Source organism: Gopherus flavomarginatus, chromosome 15 (genome assembly GCF_025201925.1).
Source record: "Gopherus flavomarginatus isolate rGopFla2 chromosome 15, rGopFla2.mat.asm, whole genome shotgun sequence".
Classification (NCBI taxonomy): Eukaryota; Metazoa; Chordata; order Testudines; family Testudinidae; genus Gopherus; species Gopherus flavomarginatus.
Genome location: NC_066631.1, coordinates 33,643,932 through 33,660,854, shown reverse-complemented (window position 1 = coordinate 33,660,854; position 16,923 = coordinate 33,643,932). Strand labels below are relative to the sequence as shown.

Here is a 16,923-nt window from a genome sequence, read left to right as displayed (position 1 = left end):
ATATTTATTGAACACTTCTGCTTTATTATTGATAATTCTATCATTTCCATCTAATGGACAATTCCATTTTTAGGGGTTTTTCTTCCAAATATGCTTTAAGAACAGCAAGAAGCTGTTGTTTACTCTGCTGGTAATGGAGTTTCCTTGTGTCCTTGGCTTCCCTTAAAAAGTGTAGAAAATTGATATTGATTTCTATTTATTACTTTCAGCTTCCCCTTTCTTCCATTTTTTTAAAATATATTTTATCTCTCTCTTCACTTCCTGTATAAATCAGCTCAGTTTTTAACCAATACAGCCTTTTGGGGCCCTCTAGAAAAAAGTGTTGTGAATAATTAAGAATTGTTTACATTTTTCTAATTAAATTCTGCCTTACAACTGATTTGGCTCAGAATTGTTTTCACCTTTGTAGAACTGGCCCTTTTAAAGCACCTACTATATGTACCATTGGTCTGCTCTTTATTCTGTTTGAACATTATAAAATGGGATCAAGTTATGATCACTTGTACCTAAGTTATCACAGAACTAAATAAGGGGAAGTTACTCTTCATCTGTCAAGATGTAGTATAGAATTCCTTCATTTTGGATGCAACACATTTTGAGTAAGAAACAGTCATCTATCTTTAGAATTTCTAAAGCTGTTTTGAATACTGGCACAGACTTCCAGCATAACTCACTCAAAATGAAGTATTCCCTAGTCACACAGACTCTTTTCCCATACATTATAGATTGGCACCTTACACACCTATCAGCCTGTTCCCTGCTATGATTTGGTAGTCTGCAGTAGACACCAGCTAAGGTCCCATCTTCTACTTTCTCTGTTAGGACATTCATCCATAACCAATCACAATCACTTCCTTTCAATTTATCAAATGACTTGTAAAAGATGGGGGGGAGGGAGGGAGGGAGAGTTTCCTTTTTGCCAATTTTATCCTTCCTAAATAGGTTATAATCATTTATTTGTAATGTTCCAACAATAGGAATCATCTCATCAGGTTTTGGTAATACCACCTAGACTAAATTTAAAAAAAAAAAAAAGTTTGTAAATGAGTAATTCCAACTCCTTAGTTGTTCCCAAGGCTCCTAGCATTGGTATATAGGAAATTAAATAATTTCTGCTCTTCATGTCCTTTAGTTCCTTGATTTTCTTCTAAACATCTCTATTTTGTGCTGAGAGTTCATATCTTCCTTCTTTTTATGCTCTTTTTTTTATTATTAGTTTAATCCCCTCTTGCCTACTCTAACTAGCCTGTCACTGAAAAAACTGGTCCCTCTTCTGCTGATGTGGAGCCCATCCCAACTGTACAGGCCCCTCCTCCAGATGGAGGCCATCCAGACTGTACACCCCTTCCCCCCAGTGTTCCACAAAAACCAAAATCATACACCCTACATCACTTATTTAGCCAGTGGTTCACTTAAGGAATCTTCTACCTTCTGTCTTCTTTTGCTCATGGGACAAGAACCATCTCCAAGAAAATCAATTGGATGTTCTTCACACTTCTGAGTCATCAATTATCTGTGGGATATCCTGCAACACAGCATCATTAGTGCTAATATGCACCACCAATGGATCTTTTCCTCATGGACTTCAAAAGGCTATCCAATCTTAGAGTGCCATCTTGTGTCTTGACTCCAGGAAAGTAGCATACTGTTATGTCATCCACCTGTCCCTTGCAAAATATTCTTTCTATTCTATGAGTATTAAATCCCCAACAAGGATCATCTGTCTTCCTTAGAGGGCTGAAGAACTCTTCGCAGACAAGCTTGATTTTCTTACAGGTAAGGCAGAAGTGCCATTCACAGCTGACTCATACATCTCTTCATTCCTTGGACTAGCTGGATCTTAAGTGTAGAAACTGTTTGTAAAGATATTTCTGGAGGACTTGGTATTGATTGGAAACTCTTAGCCACATGAAACTCACCAGAAGGGACAGGAAAAAGAGCAAGGAATCCACACTACAGGTAAGACATGCTATACATGCTCTAGCGCCTGAGCACACAGAGGAAGTGATTTTGATTGTGCTAGTTTTACCTGCTTTGGAGTGACATCTGGCTTATTTCACCCTCTGGTGGCTGAAATACTTTCATACAAGTTATTTACAAGCATAAATTAAAATCTCATTTGAAATCTAAAAACACAGTATAGCTTGGGAGGTAAATAGCGGCTGCGTACATGTGTGCACAAAACCACTAGCAAAAAAAATTATGAGTAGTGTAAAATGCAAAAATTTGCTTCATTAATTCCCAACCCCTACCCCATGTTTTAAGTATCAGGCAAATCAGCTGATCCATATTATAATAAGCCACACACACACAAAAAAAAAAATCACGTAACACATTTGCTTCTAGTTATGCCAGTTTAAGCCTTAAAAATGTATTCTTCCTTTACATTTATATTTAAAAAGCAAGACAGTCTCTAAAGTTCTCTCAATACTGTGCCTCCTCCAGACAACACATTCAAAGTTTCATCTTATGGCAAATTTTCATAGTAAGAATAAAATCTCCCATTTTTCAAAGATTTACCATGCTAAAATTAACAAAGTTAATTCCAGTAATGTATATATTTCAGCCCCTACAAGCAGAGTTTAAAGTAAACTGAATTGCTTCATTGCTCCCTCCATCAGCAATCTGATTTCACAACTCTTCTTCTTGTGACAAAATTTTGTCACTTCGAAAACTTAAGGTTTCACAGTAAATTCCATAACAAAGCCAAGAAGGGAACAGGGAAGAAGAGTCTCTGAACTACAAAAGAAAACTTACTATTCAGTATTTTTATACAGAGCTCACGCTCAAACCAACCAACTCCACAGATGCTGTAAGTGAAATAAGGACAGCTATTAGTGATTACTTAACAAGTCAACTTATTAAAATACCATTTAAGTCAATTTTCTTTACTTAGCCTAGCCAAAAGAAAAAAAATAAGTCAACAATAGCTAATGACTACAAAGGAATTAGATAAGTACTTCAAAAGTTCCAGATAGAATAGGGAATAGCCTGGTTCTGCTAAACTCTGACATTATCTACCTGCTAAGAAGAATAAAGATAATTTTAAGTCATGTGTTTAAGCTTAATTTTGTATTAAATAGCTAACTGGAGATTAGCTCTGAGTGAAGGACTAGTGAATACATAGAACAAAGTGATCCACAGAAAGAACAAGATAGCTAAAACCAAACATTTTAGCATCAGAAACTGCATGAATTGCTAGAGCTACTTAGGAAACGGATTAAAATATCAAAACAGCAAGTTCAACAGTTCTCTGTGATGAGTCTCAAATCAAAAATGCCAAACCAACCAGGGTTAGCAGGAACATTCAGCAAAAATCCAAGGTTTAGAGAAAGCTTAGTAACTTTGGAAAGAGCCTTTAGCACATGTATGGGTAATCACCACAAGAACTGATAAATCAGCAAAATTCAGAACCATAACTTCTTGACTGCTTTCTCCAACAAACTGAACATGTTACACTTGAATACTTCCTCCTTCACTTTCTACAAGAATTGTGTATGTGAATCACATGAGACAACGGTTCTCAACTGGGCCTTTCAAGGGGCCATTGCTGAAACCCCAAGGCCTGACACCCACCCACAGGTTGGACACCAGGGGCAACGCAGGGCTGACACCCCCTCATCCCTTGCACCCCCCGAACCCCTCCAGGTGGAAGCCAGGGGCAGCACAGGGCAGAAACCCTGAGCTCCCCTCTCTCCCCCTCCAAAGCCAGGAGCAGTGCATGGCTGAAACCCCATGCTCCCCCCCCCACCACCACCCTTGCTCAAGCCCTGAACCTATGGGCAGAGTTCAGAGGGCACAAGGGTGTTGCCCCCCTAAAACTGCAGTGCCTTGCCCAGAGTGGGGCAGTCCTAAAAGCAGCTCCATACACCCTCCACCTCCTCCTCTCCCTCAGCCCCCCTCAAGCCAGATCCGAGGCGGGAAGCCAGAGCCAGGCACAGCAGGTCAGCTGCTCCTCTAGCTAGTGGTGCCATGGAGTGGGAAGCCAAGGCACTCTCGCATCTGCTGCTAGTGCCTGGGGTTGCAGCTGCTTGTCTGCCCCCAGCCTCCTTTGAGTGCTCATGCAGCTGGTCAGAGCTGCCCAGGTAGGGATCAGGCACTGGCACACAGCCCCACACAGATGGGTGTCCTACTGAATGAGATGGGGGTGAAGGTGGAAAAAGGTTGAGAACCCCTGGCATAGGCTATCACACAGCATACTGAAGTTTTAATGTTCTGTTTTGCAGCCTGGAGTGGTCAACTATTTCTACTCATGCAAAAACCAACTAGCCAAAGTTGCAGTACTTTACAGCATGGTACAAAGATCACTTATAAATCCATTCCATGTAAGCTTGGCTGACTGACATGTTTTGAAGAGACTCTCGCCATTGCACTACCATGAATGCAGTTCCCCAAGAGCAGGGCATAGGCACTTTTATCTCGGTATCTAACTGGGCTCAGAACAGCTAGATACAGGACAGCCGTAAAGTTACTTGTGCCCTGTGCACTCTCATCATTGCTGTCGCTGGTGGAAGTGCAAAGACCATTTCTCAAAGTGTGCTAGAATAGAAACGCCATAACATGTTTCAAGAATGCAGGAAAGTTTCAACTGTTGACTCTATGCTATCGTTAATAATAGTGAGCAAGATTCACTCAGAACCTGAAGAAAAGAAATCTCAATTCATTTTCTTTGCAGAAATATTCTCTAGTATATAAAATCAAAACAACTCAAATCACTCTTTTTCTTAGGGGAAAGGGAAGCGAGTGAGGCGCTAGCAATACCCAGATGTGTACAACGCTTTAAGAGATACCAAACCCTTTTAAAAAACTCTTCCCATCAGCAGCAACCTTGGCAATATAATTTACACCCAAAGACCTACTAGAGTTTCTCTAAAGCCTTTGCAAAACGAGACAAAAAAGAAACAGCATCCAGTTACAACAATCATAAGCAGTAGGTCAGCACCACTGCCCTCGTTAACATCTCAGACAAAGTAAGCCCTGCAAATAGAATATTTTTTTAATCCCTCCATATCAAGCTTCCTCTGGAATGCAGACTTCTTTCATTTAGTAACAAGGTGGAGGCCCTGTTAGAAAGGGTGAAATCTCCAGGTTACTGCAGCCTCAGAGTTCCTGGTTCTCCCATTCCTATTTAAGTACTTCAAACAAGTGAGAGGTAAACTATCCCCCAGTTCCCAGCCAGGAGTCCAAACTACAGACGCATATGCAGCAAGACCACTCGGGGGGCGTTTAATTCAGCATTACACTACGCCAGACTGGCCCTCTGTAGTATGACCACGGTCACCTCCCTCCACGGAGGGGCACGCAATGAGACAGGGGCAGCCCAGTACCCAGGGGGATCCCATGGGCTTGCCAATGGCCAAGTCCTACAGCCCTCTTCTCGGGCAAGTGCCCTGCCCACGTGGGTCACCAGTACTTGGTCCCCAGAGCCAGGGTCTTGCCGGGGCCAGGCCCAGCGCGGACAGAAGCGCCGGGACCAGAGCCACACGCCGGGCACGGTCCTCCGCACACGGGCCCCACAGCCTGGGCGCAAAGATCAGGCCGAGCCGCCCCGCCGACCGCTCGCACCCCGGGGACAGCAGGTGAGGGTCGCTGAGCCCCCAGCCAGGGGGCAGGCGGGGGGCAGCGGGGATCCCCAGCACGCAGGAGCAGCGCGTCCCGGCTCCGCGCCGGTGCCCTTCGAGCTCCCCATGCCCAGGGCGGCCGCCCCGACGAGCCGAGAGTAGCCCGAGCTCCGCGGGCCCTGCCCGCCCCTAGCCCGCACGGTGCGGCCGCCGCTCCTGGCCCAGCGGAGCCATCTTGGGAGCAGGGAGCCGCCGGCCGCCCGGCCTGGCCCGGCCCGGCCCGCCCGGCGCAGCCCCGCCGCTCACCTGCACGATCTCGCCCTCGGCGCTGAGAGTGGCCCCGGCCCGCGAGAAGCGCCCCTGCAGCCCCGTGGTGTAGGTGGTGTAGTCGCCGCTGGGGCTGGACTCGAAGAGCACCACCTCCACGAACGCCGTCTCCTTAGCCAGCGCGGCGCCCGGGGCCGCGGCCAGCAGCAGCCCGAGCAGCAGCGGCGGCGGCACGGCCGGCCCGGCGCCGGCCCCGCAGCCCCTCATCGCGCGGCGGGATGGGGCAGCGCCCAGCCGCCGCGCATCGCTCGCCAGCGGCTCCGGCTCCGGGGGGAGTCCGGGCGGGTCAGCGCCCCATGGCGGCAGCGGCGGCTCCCCTGCCCCGCGGCGCCCTGTCCCGCACCTCCGCCTGCTCCTCGCTCCGGCTCCTGGCCTGCCTGCCAAGCCGCGTCCCTTTCATCTGCTCCACGTGACAGCTACCGCGGGGTTATCCCCGCCCCCGCGCGCTGACCCGCGCCCGCCCGCCCGCCGCCGAATCGGGCCCCTCGGGGCGCACAGCGCGGGGGAAATCGCGGCACTTTGCGGTGCCTCGAGCCGCCGCAGGACTCGTTAAACGGTCACAGCCGCGGCAGAGCCGGGCTCTCGGGGAGACGGCGGAGAGGGGCCCTCCCGGTCCCCACCGGCGCGGCTCAGCTCCAGACTCGGGAGGCTCCGCTAGCTCCAGGGGGCTCCCGACCGTGTGGAGAACAGGGGCCGCCCCAAGCACGGCGGCACGCCGCAGGGGGCGCTCTGCCGCTCGGCGGTCCCGTGGCTCCGGTGGACCTCCCGCAGGCCGAAGGCACCCTGCCTGCCGCCCCAAGCCCCGCTGCTGGGGCCTGGAGCCGCCCGGTGGAGAAGAGCACGTGCAGGCACGTGCAGGATCAGACCTGGACACTTGGCCTTGCCTGGCTTCAGGCAGAGCCTGAGCCTGGCAGGTCGGAGCCTGAGGTAAAAAAAAAAAAGGGTGAAGTGTTGCAGTGCAGGGGAGAGTGACTCACAGGGCACTTAGGGAGCAGGAGAGGGCCCATAGCGGAAAGCGAAGTAATAGTTCTTGGAGGTTTTAGTCTGAAAATGGATGCCTAAAATGGGCTGCTGCTTACCAAAAAGACTGCTACCTACATTTCCATAACTGTTGCCCTTTGAGAGGGGTTGCACATGTCCCCAGTGTAGGCATGTGCCTGTCTCAGCAGTAGTGAGAGAACCTTTTTCTGAAGCAGTACCTGTCAAGGGAGAGCTGCCACTGCCAGCAGTCTGAAGATGGAACCTTCCCCCCTTTCACTTCCTTCTTACCACCTACTCCTAGACTTTACTAGAGACGGGAAGGGAGGTGGCTTGTAGAATGGACATGTGCAGCACATTTCAAAGAACAACACTTTTGGAAAGGTAGGTAACCATTTTTCCTTCAAGTGATTGCACATGTCCATTCATAGACTATCAGGGTTGGAAGGGACCTCAGGCGGTCATCTAGTCCAACCCCCTGCTCAAAGCAGGACCAATCCCCAATTCCTCTGTAGGTGACTCACAAGCAGATTAACATGGACACTGGCTCAGTCTATCTGAACAACCCACAAAAACTGACATAGTTCCTGGATTGATGGGAAATGGCATAATGAGCAGCAAAAGTGTGTACCCAGGGCGGGCTCCAGGCACCAGCTTATCAAGCAGGTGCTTGGGACTGCAACTCCGGAGTGAGGCGGCACTTTCAGATATTCAGTGGCAATTCGGCAGAGGGTCCCTCTCTTGGAGCGAAGGACTTCCCGCTGAATTGCCACAGATGGCGATTGCGGCTTTTTGTGGGGGGGAAGAGGGAGGGCTGCTTGGGGTGGCAAAACCCCTGGAGCCAGCCCTGTGTGTACCAAGGACCTGGTTGGTGCTTTTCAAATGGCTTCAGTAGGTCCTTATGCTAGAAAAGCTGCCTATGCTCTAGTCAAATGAGCCAGCAGTCTGGGGGTGACATGCTAACTGGAGCACAAATAAATGCAAGAGCAAATCCTCAGAGTGGACACCAGTTTGCCAGTCACCATGTCCAGCATCACAACAAATAACTATGTAAGGATCTAAAAAGGGCTGGTGCAATCCACATAGGACAGTGCTCTCCTCACATCCACCAAATGAAGGTTCTGTTCATCTATGTGCATGTGAGGCTTCAGGAAAAATGTTGATAAATAAATTGCCAGATTAACATGGAAATTGGAAACTACCTTTGACAAGAATTTTGGGTGAGGGTAGAGGTAAACTTTATCCGTATGGAAAACTGTAAAAGAAGAGATTCTGAGACCCTTGGTTTCAGTTCACTCACTCTCCTTACTGAGGTTATTGCAACAACCAGGATGCCATAGAAGAGTGGAGGAGGGAGCGTGGCGCAAGGGGTTCAAAGAAAGGCCCTATTAATTTTGTCAGAACAAGATTTAAATCCCATGAGGAACAGGTTCTTGTACTAGAGGGTATCATCTGTCCAACCCTTTTAGAAATCTGATAGTTGTGGGGGTGGGAGAAAAAGTGATCTACTACCCTCCACTGGATAGTAGCGCTGAAATAGTTGCCACATGTACTTCAGTAGAACTAGCAGTCAGGCCTTGCTGTTTTAGGTGCAACAGATAATCCAATCTGGTTAATGGGAACCTGCACTGGAGAGACACTTATCTGTTGAGACCAGGTAGAAAAATGTTTCCATTTGGCCAGGTAAGTGCACCTAGCTGAAGGCTTTCTCCTGTTCAAAAGCATCTTCTGAATGTCTTTCGAGCAAGTCCTTTCTAGTGGTGTTAGCCGGGAAGTATCCACACTGTTAAATCGAGGGCCTGTAGCTTGGGGTTGAGTAGGCTGCAGTGGTCTGAAAAAAAAAAATCACATCTGAATCTAATGGGGGAGATAGGAGGCCTCACTAAAAGATTCAAAAACCAGCATTGTCGAGGCCATGCTGCTGCTATTCGAATGAAGCAAGCATGTTCCTGCTTGATCTCGAACAGGACTCTGGGTACTGATGGAATCGGAGGAAAGGCATACAGCCGAGAGTTCATCCATGATAGCTGAAAAGCATTTGTCAAAGACCCAGGTCTGGAATTCTCTCAGCAGCAGAACAGGAGGCATTTGTTGCAAACAGGTCCAGGTGGGAAGTTTCCCCAGAGCTGGAAGATGAGCCTAGCCACATCTGGACCTAGTGACCATTCATGGTGAGGGGACAAAGACCTGCTCAGGTAATCATCTGATGTGTTCTGCTCTCCTGGGAGGTATCCTTCTGGCACAGTTGGGAGGAACGTGCCCCTCCCTGTCTATTTACATAAAGCATAGTTGCTATATTGTTCTTTAACACTAACAGATTTTTTTCCCAGAATGTGGCTGGAAGGCAGAGCAGGGTAGATGGATAGCATGTAGTTGCCTGACATTAATATGAGTTCTCAGCTCCTGCAAGGACCACTACCCTTGAGTTTGTACGGTTCCGATAGGTGCCCCCCAACCCAGGAACGAGGCATCCGTGACCCACATAAGTGTTGGTTGCAGAGAAATGAAGGGAACTCCCATACAAACAGCCTGAGGGTCTGTCCACCGGTCCAGAGAGGACAAAATTACCTCTGGAATGCAAATTTCTCTGTCTAGACTATGACAACAGGGGGCATCCGTGAAGCTTCCTGAGGCATAATCAGGTGTGTTACGTCATGTAGATACATGTTGCCATGTTCCCCAGAAGTCTGAGGCAAGCGTGCACTGTAATAGTGGGATGTGCTTTTAGATCCAGTACCAGATCTCAGAGCAGCTGGAACCTTGACTGGGGCAGAAATGCTCTGGTTTGTATAGCATCCAGGTGTGCTCTCATAAATTATTCTTTGCACTGGTTTTTAGAATTTATCTGACTTGACTGAGTAATAGATGCAGTACATTGAGGGTGGACTGAATGATACCCACACTGGACAGCACTTGAGAGTTCAACCAGCCTGTCACCAACCAATCGTCCAGGTGGGGAGTGCACGGATTCCCAATTCTCTCAGATATACAACTACCTTACCTTGCACATTGTGAAAATGCAAGGGGCTGCTGCTGACAGACCAATTTGAAGTAGTGTAAATTGGTAATGTGTTTCATGATGAACTTCCGGTGGTCTGGAAGGATCACTATATGGAAGTAAGCGTCTTTTAAGTGCACTGACCTCCTAGGCACCAGGAGCAGCATTGGTAACGCATGCTCTTGCGGAGCTGGCATAGGCACTACAGACACTGGTACTGGTTGGAACCCTTCCTGCATCACCAGGGACATCGGTATTGAGAGGTTAAGTAATTCTCTGGCAACAGCATATGCTTCTGGCATTGCTGGTATCAAGATTGGGTCTGACAAATAGACAGTTCAGGGGCTGGCCTTGGCAGACATGGCACAGGTTCTGGAGCAGATGCACCCCCTATTGCAGCAGAGGCATACTGTGGGGAACGCCTCCCCTCAGAATCCCTCCCAGAGATCCTTTATCGGTTATGAAGATCTTGCTGGACGAGGTACCGTATCCTTGGCAGGTCTGTCTCCACTTCAGTACCAGAGACAGAGAATGTGGTGCCAAAGACATCTCAGGAAGCACACACTGCATCAGTAGTGCCACACTTGGAATGTGCTCTGAACCCAACATCTCCCCAGGAGGGCAAAGTGCCACCTCCATAAGGTGACAAATCTCACTGTTCTGTCTCTTTTTGAGCAAGGCTTAAATCATCTGCAAATGTGACAGTTGTAACTGATGTGGGACTCCCCCAGACATCTTAGGCAGCTGGGATGTGGGTCACAGACCAGCATCAGTCTGCCACACGACCAGCAGGACTTGAACCCCAGCGAGCGAGACGTGGCTCCAGTCCCAGTATCAAATAAACTTGGTTCAAAAGGGACCCTGTGAGGGTTTACGCCCCTCGTTACAGGGCAGCATGGCCTAGTGGCCAGAGTCCATAGAATTGCCCCTGGTCACAGGGCAGTAGGACCTTACTACTGGCTCAGCGTGGGGGGGTCCTACCAAAACACGCTGAGGCTCACCGGGGGCAAGGTACCAGTCCGTCACACACCCCCAGGTCGCTTCCTACTGGCTTGGGCATTGAGGTTTCCCGCAAATCCCCAACGTTCTCCACAGGTCTCCGGATCCATTGCCTCCCCTGGTTCCTCTTGCAGTAGGGGTATGCGCCAACCTGTAGAAGCCTTCATTCACAGCAGCTTCAAGAGTGTTGGCTAGTCCTCCACAGGAGCTTCCCGGTTAGGTCCTTCCCCTGCAGCTGTCAGCCCAGACTGAGCTGAGTTCCCTCCTTTTATACTCCCAGAGCACTTGGAGCATGCCCAGTATGAACAAGGTGGGACTTCCTTCATCAGAGCTACTGGTCTGACACCGCTGGGGCTAGTGCAGGACGGGGCTGCCTCGTCACAGACCCAAACAACTAAAACCTAATATTAACGCTATGCTATATCTAATTAACTACTAAGTACTAAACACACTATATATAAAAAGGGTGAGGAAAATAAACTTGCCATCGCAATACTGGATGGAAGCGCTCCAACAACCATCATTGGCGATAAGAAGGAACTGAGCGGGGTCGGGACAGCTCCGCCCTCTTATACTGGCACACAGTGGTGCACAGATGTAGCAGGCACTTGAGCTGCCCCAACAGGTACCACTGAGGAAAATAGTTCTCCAATAACTGTGTATGAGGCGCACACTCACATACAGTGCATGGACATGGGCAATCACTCAAAGAACCCCTTTGTTGTATTCAGAGTTGCACATAGTTGCTTAACTAAAGAAAGATTTTAATAGGATTTACTCATGTTAGCACTGCTAAGTCACTTTTCAGTGCCCATCCATTTAGATTCTTGTACTGTGCCCATCACCACAGTATCCAAGCTTTATATGGTGATTAGGCATTTATAAGATGCCTCTAAAACATTGTCATAGATATCTGACTCTTGAGTTAGCTGAATTCTAGTTGAGGTGAAGAGTCATCAACACAACTGTTAAAAATACTGCAACTGGAACTTGAGTATGGTTGATGATGCACAAGCCAACAAGAACTCAGCTGACTTCCACATCCCACTGCAGGCTGTAGTGCTAGCAGCTGCTTAGTTCACAAGCTGGATTTCATTTTTCAGGCTCACTGTGTATAGATACATGCTCAGATAGTTCAGTGCCTTATAAGAGGCTAGCTAGGTAGGCATGACAGAATCATGGAATCCCATGAAGCTCTATTTTTGGTCACTTTTCAGACTATAGCCACAAGTTAAGTAAATGCCATTCTAATTTCATATACCTTGAACTATTGACTTGTATGTAATTTTCGCACTTAGAAATTCAAATAAAAGACTAATTTCTTTTGTTGGCATTTTACCCCTTCTTGGTATATGTACTGCACTATTTTTATTTATACAATGCCGAAAAGTGCAGTTGGCATCTGGACATTTTTTGGTGTGTGCAGTTATTGCCAGAAGGGTGATTAGATATTTGATCTCTAGGTTGACATCTGATTCTCTGACCAACTCAGACACTTATAGGATCCCTTCTTTACGTAGTTCCCCTTCACTTCCCTCCAATAAATAATGGAAAGGGACATCCCTACCTCTCAATCTTCAGACTTACCAATACATGACAAGTGACCAGCAGATAGAACACCTGAGTTTTATTGCACTCTGATTGACAGAGCATAATGGTTTCTAACTGTAAAACTTACTTCTAAAAGGATGTTTCTCCCTGTGTGAATCAACTAAACCAGTTTTGCCATCTGTAACTAACTTCCCCTGGGGCATGGTGGGGGGAGGTGGGAAATAGTCCATACTCATGCAATCTGGCAAATTCAATTAATCCTGCTGCTGCTTCCCTCTTCCCCAAATTTAACTAGTTTAGGCCAACCCTAATAGGACTCTGCTGCCTTACCTGCTCTTCTGGAACCTAAAAGGCTTTCAGTAGGAGCAGCAGCACCTTCTTTTCTCTTTCCCTCCAATAAGCTATTATAGGACAATGGTTGTTTGAAGGATGCAAAGTGTGCTAGCTTACGAGGATTGCAGCTGCACAAGGCCTGCTCTCCTTCCTCTGCCCTGTGACAAATGTGATGGTCTTAGCTACTCTCCCATCCCAAGAGGCAGGGGCGGCTCCAGGCACCAGCACACCAAGCGCGTGCCTGGGGCGGCAAGCCACGGGGGCCACTCTGCCGATCGCCGGTCTGCCAGTCACTGCCTCCCGCAGGCGTGCTGCCAAATCCGCGGGACCAGGGACCTCCCGCAGCAAAATAGCTAGAGCCACCCCTGCCAAGAGGCATCTGCTCCTGAGCAGCTCACCTTCCTTCCTTCAAGGTCTCTTTCTTCTGCTTTTAAGGAGGGAAGAGGAAGAGAGGACTAAGGGAAGAGTCTCCTCCCTTCCTCACCTCCACCAAGCAACTACTTCTTGTCTGCAGAAGACAGCCTTAATTGGGGGACAAAGCCTGAATCAGTAGCAGTGCAGAATGCACCCAAACTACAAAGGGCTTGAGAACTCTAGGGACATCCCTTCCCAGTAGAGCCTCCCGTCCTAGAGAGCCTCCCAGGAATAAGTTCTTAATGCATGGAATGTTTACTAATTTGCATATGAAAGGCAGTGATATGAAAGCCCTTTTTAGATGCAATATGATTTCTAGTTAAAGTGACTGTGAGCAGCATACTTTATTAAATCCACACTTTATCATGTTCCGAGACCCAGTCTACACTACTGCATGTTTTGTAACCAGTTCATGACGTTCATCTGACCCAGTTAAGTCCATGTGTCTGTGTTATGAGAAAGCTGCTAGTGCTAGCCTTGCAACCTAGGCTTGTTTGCAATCCATGCATTCTACAAAAAGATAGATAGCTATCTGCACCATGTCTAAGCAGGGGGTAGAGTGCCCAGACAGCAGCAAATATGGAAATACTTTCTGGGATACCATCCTGAGAAAAGAGTTATGTAACAGCCAACCCAATTGGGAAGTCTTTTCTATACAGCAAAATAATGATACTGTAGTTAGCTGGCTATAAGATCACCATGTGACAGCCTAGGCCACTGACACTAATGATACATCATGACCTGCTATGGTTATTAACTATATCAAACATGTTGAATGTGGAACACAAGCCACATTTAGAACCAACTATGCCGCTACCTACTTAGAGCTCTTAACCAAGGGAGCATTGCCAAGATGGTGACCTAAGCCCTGTGGTAAGTGGGGAAGTGGAATACCAGGAGAAAACACAAGGAGGAGAGTGCAATGGGGGGCCTCCTGTTTCATACTGAGAAAGCAGGGCAATCAGCTAGTTATCTTAGGTGCTTGTACATGAACGCCAGAAGCCTGGGAAACAAGCAGGAAGACTTGGAAGTCCTGGCACAGTCAAATAACTATGATATGAATGGAATAACAGAGACTTGGTGGGGTAGCTCACATGACTGGAGCACTGTCATGGATGGGTATAAACTGTTCAGGAAGGACAGGCAGGGGAGGAAAGCTGGAGGAGTTGCACTGTATGTATGATTGATCAGAGCTCCAGTATGAAACTGGAGAAAAGCCTGTTGAAAGTCTTTGGTTTAGATGTGAGAGCAACAAGGGTGATGTCGTAGTGGGCATCTGCTATAGACCACCAGACCAGGAGGAGGAGGTAGATGAGGCTTTCTTTGGACAATTAAATGAAGTTTCCAGATCACAGGCCCTGGTTCTAATGGGGGACTTCAGTCATCTGCTGGGAGAGCAATACAGCAGAGCACAGACAATCTAGGAAGTTTTTGGAGAGTGTTGGGGACAACTTCCTGGTACAAGTACTGGAGGAAACAACCAGAGGCCATTCTCCTCTTGACCTGCTACTTATAAAGAGGGAAGAATTGGTAGGAGAAGTAGAAGAGGGCAGCAGTGATCATGAGATGGTTGAATTCAGGATCCTCATAAAAGGAAGAAAGGAAAGTAGCAAAATACAGGCCCTGGACTTCAGAAAAGCAGACTTTGACTCCCTTAGGGAACTGATAGGCAGGATCCCCTGGGAGGCTAATATGAGGGGAAAAGGAGTCCAGGAGAGCTGGCTGTAATTTAATGAAGCCTTAATGAGAGTGCAGGAACAAATCATCCTGATGTGCAGAAAGAATAGTAAATATGGCAGGCGACCAGCTTGGGTTAACACTGAAATCTTCAGTGAGCTTAAACACAAAAAGGAAGCTTACAAGAAATAGAAACTTGGACAGATGACTAGGAGGGAGTATAAAAATATTGCTCGAGCATGCCGGGGTGTAATCAGGAAGGCCAAAGCACAATTGGAGTTGCAGCTAGCAAGGTATGTGAAGGGTAACAAAAAGGGTTTCTACAGGTATGTTAGCAACAAGAAAAAGGTCAGGGAAAGTGAGGGACCCTTAATGAATGGGAGAGGCAACCTAGTGACAGATGATGTGGAAAAAGCTGAAGTATTCAATGCTTTTTTTGCCTTCGTCTTCACAGACAAGGTCAGCTCCCACACTGCTGTCCTGGGCAACACAGTATGAGGAGGAGGTGAGCAACCCTCCATGGTGAAAGAATGGATTAAGGACTGATTAGAAAAGCTGGACATGCAGAAATCCATGGGTCCAGATCTAATGCATCTGAGTATGCTGAGGAAATTGGCTGATGTGATTGCAGAGCCATTGGCCACTAACTTTGAAAACTCATCCGATCGGGGGAGGTCCTGGATGATTGGAAAAAGGCAAATATAGTGCCCATCCTTAAAAAAGGGAAGAAGGAGAACCTGAGGAACTGCAGACCGGTCAGCCTCACCTCAGTCCCTGGAAAAATCATGGAGGAGGTCCTCAAGGAAACCATCTTGAAGCACTTGGAGGAGAGGAAGGTGATTAGCAATAGTCAACATGGATTCACCAAGGGCCTGACCAACCTGATTGCCTTCTATGATGAGATAACTGGCTCTGTGGATATGGGGGAAATGGTGGACATGATATATCTTGACTTTAGCAAAGCTTTTGGTATGGTCTCCCATGATATTCTTGCCAGCAAGTTAAAAAAGTATGGATTGGATGAATGGACTACAAGAGGGATAGAAAGCTGGCTAGATTGTTGGGCTCAATGTCTAGTTGGCAGCTGGTATCAAGCAGAGTGCCCCAAGGGTCAGTCCTGGGGCTGGTTTTGTTCAACATAGAATATCAGTGTTGGAAAGGACCTCAGGAGGTCATCTAGTCCAACCCCCTACTCAAAGCAGGATCAATCCCCAAACAGATTTTTGCCCCAAGATCCCTCAATGGCCCCCTTGAGGGTTGAACTCACAACCTTGGTTTTAGCAGGCCAATGCTCAAACCACTGAGCTATCCCTCCCCACCCCCAACAATTTTATTAATGATCTGGATGATGGGATTAATTGCACCCTCAGCAGTTTGCAAATGACACTAAGGTGTGGGGAGAAGTAAATATGCTGGAGGGTAGGGATGGGGTCCAGAATGACCTAGACAAATTGGAGGATTGGGCCAAAAGAAGTCTGATGAGGTTCAACAAGAACAAGTGCAGAATCCTGCACTGAGGACGGAAGAATCCCATGCACCGCTACAGGCTGGGAACTGACTGGCTAAGCAGCAGTTCTGTAGAAAAGGACCTGGGGATTACAGTGGATCAGAAGCTGGATATGAATCAGCAGCCCTTGTTGCCAAGACGGCTAATGGCATATTGGGCTGCATTAGTAGATGCATTGCCAGCAGATCGAGGGAAGTGATTATTCCTCTCTATTCTGCACTGGTGAGGCCACACCTGGAGTACTGCGTCCAGTTTCGGTCCCCCCACTACAGCAGGGATGTAGACAAATTGGAGAGAGTCCAGTGGAGGGCAACAAAAAAGATCCAGGGGCTGGGTCACATGACTTATGAGGAGCGGCTGAGGGAACTGGACTTGTTTAGTCTGCAGAAGAGAAGAGGGAGAGGATATTTGTTAGCAGCCTTCAACTACCTGAAGGTTGGTTCTAAAGAGGATGGAGCTCGGCTGTTCCCAATGGATGCTATCATGTGACTTGGCAGCATAGCTAGGCCTGGCATGAGCTAGTCTAATTTGTTAGACATAATATTATAGCGTGCAGCCTTCTTATCTCTTCTGTTTTA

The 16,923-nt window shown here is 47.7% G+C and overlaps 1 protein-coding gene and 1 long non-coding RNA gene across 5 annotated transcripts in view; one reads left to right on the top strand and one right to left on the bottom strand.

Annotated features, from left to right (window-relative positions):
* ZNRF3 (zinc and ring finger 3) overlaps positions 1-6,050 on the bottom strand; it is a 205,526-nt gene extending 199,476 nt beyond the window's left edge. Inside the window, exon 1 of one of the 4 annotated variants that reach the window (XM_050924040.1) lies at positions 5,868-6,050. The gene's annotated coding sequence lies outside the window, so the exon portion shown is untranslated. The remainder of the gene's footprint in view (positions 1-5,867) is intronic. The other 3 variants (XM_050924033.1, XM_050924034.1, XM_050924032.1) reach the window with 3 other exon arrangements.
* A 595-nt stretch (positions 6,051-6,645) lies between these two features.
* LOC127034814 (uncharacterized) lies at positions 6,646-16,814 on the top strand. The gene is made up of 3 exons (XR_007769500.1): positions 6,646-6,815; positions 8,834-9,061; positions 15,293-16,814. It is a non-coding gene; the product is annotated as an uncharacterized LOC127034814 (long non-coding RNA).
* The last annotated feature ends 109 nt before the right edge of the window (positions 16,815-16,923 follow it).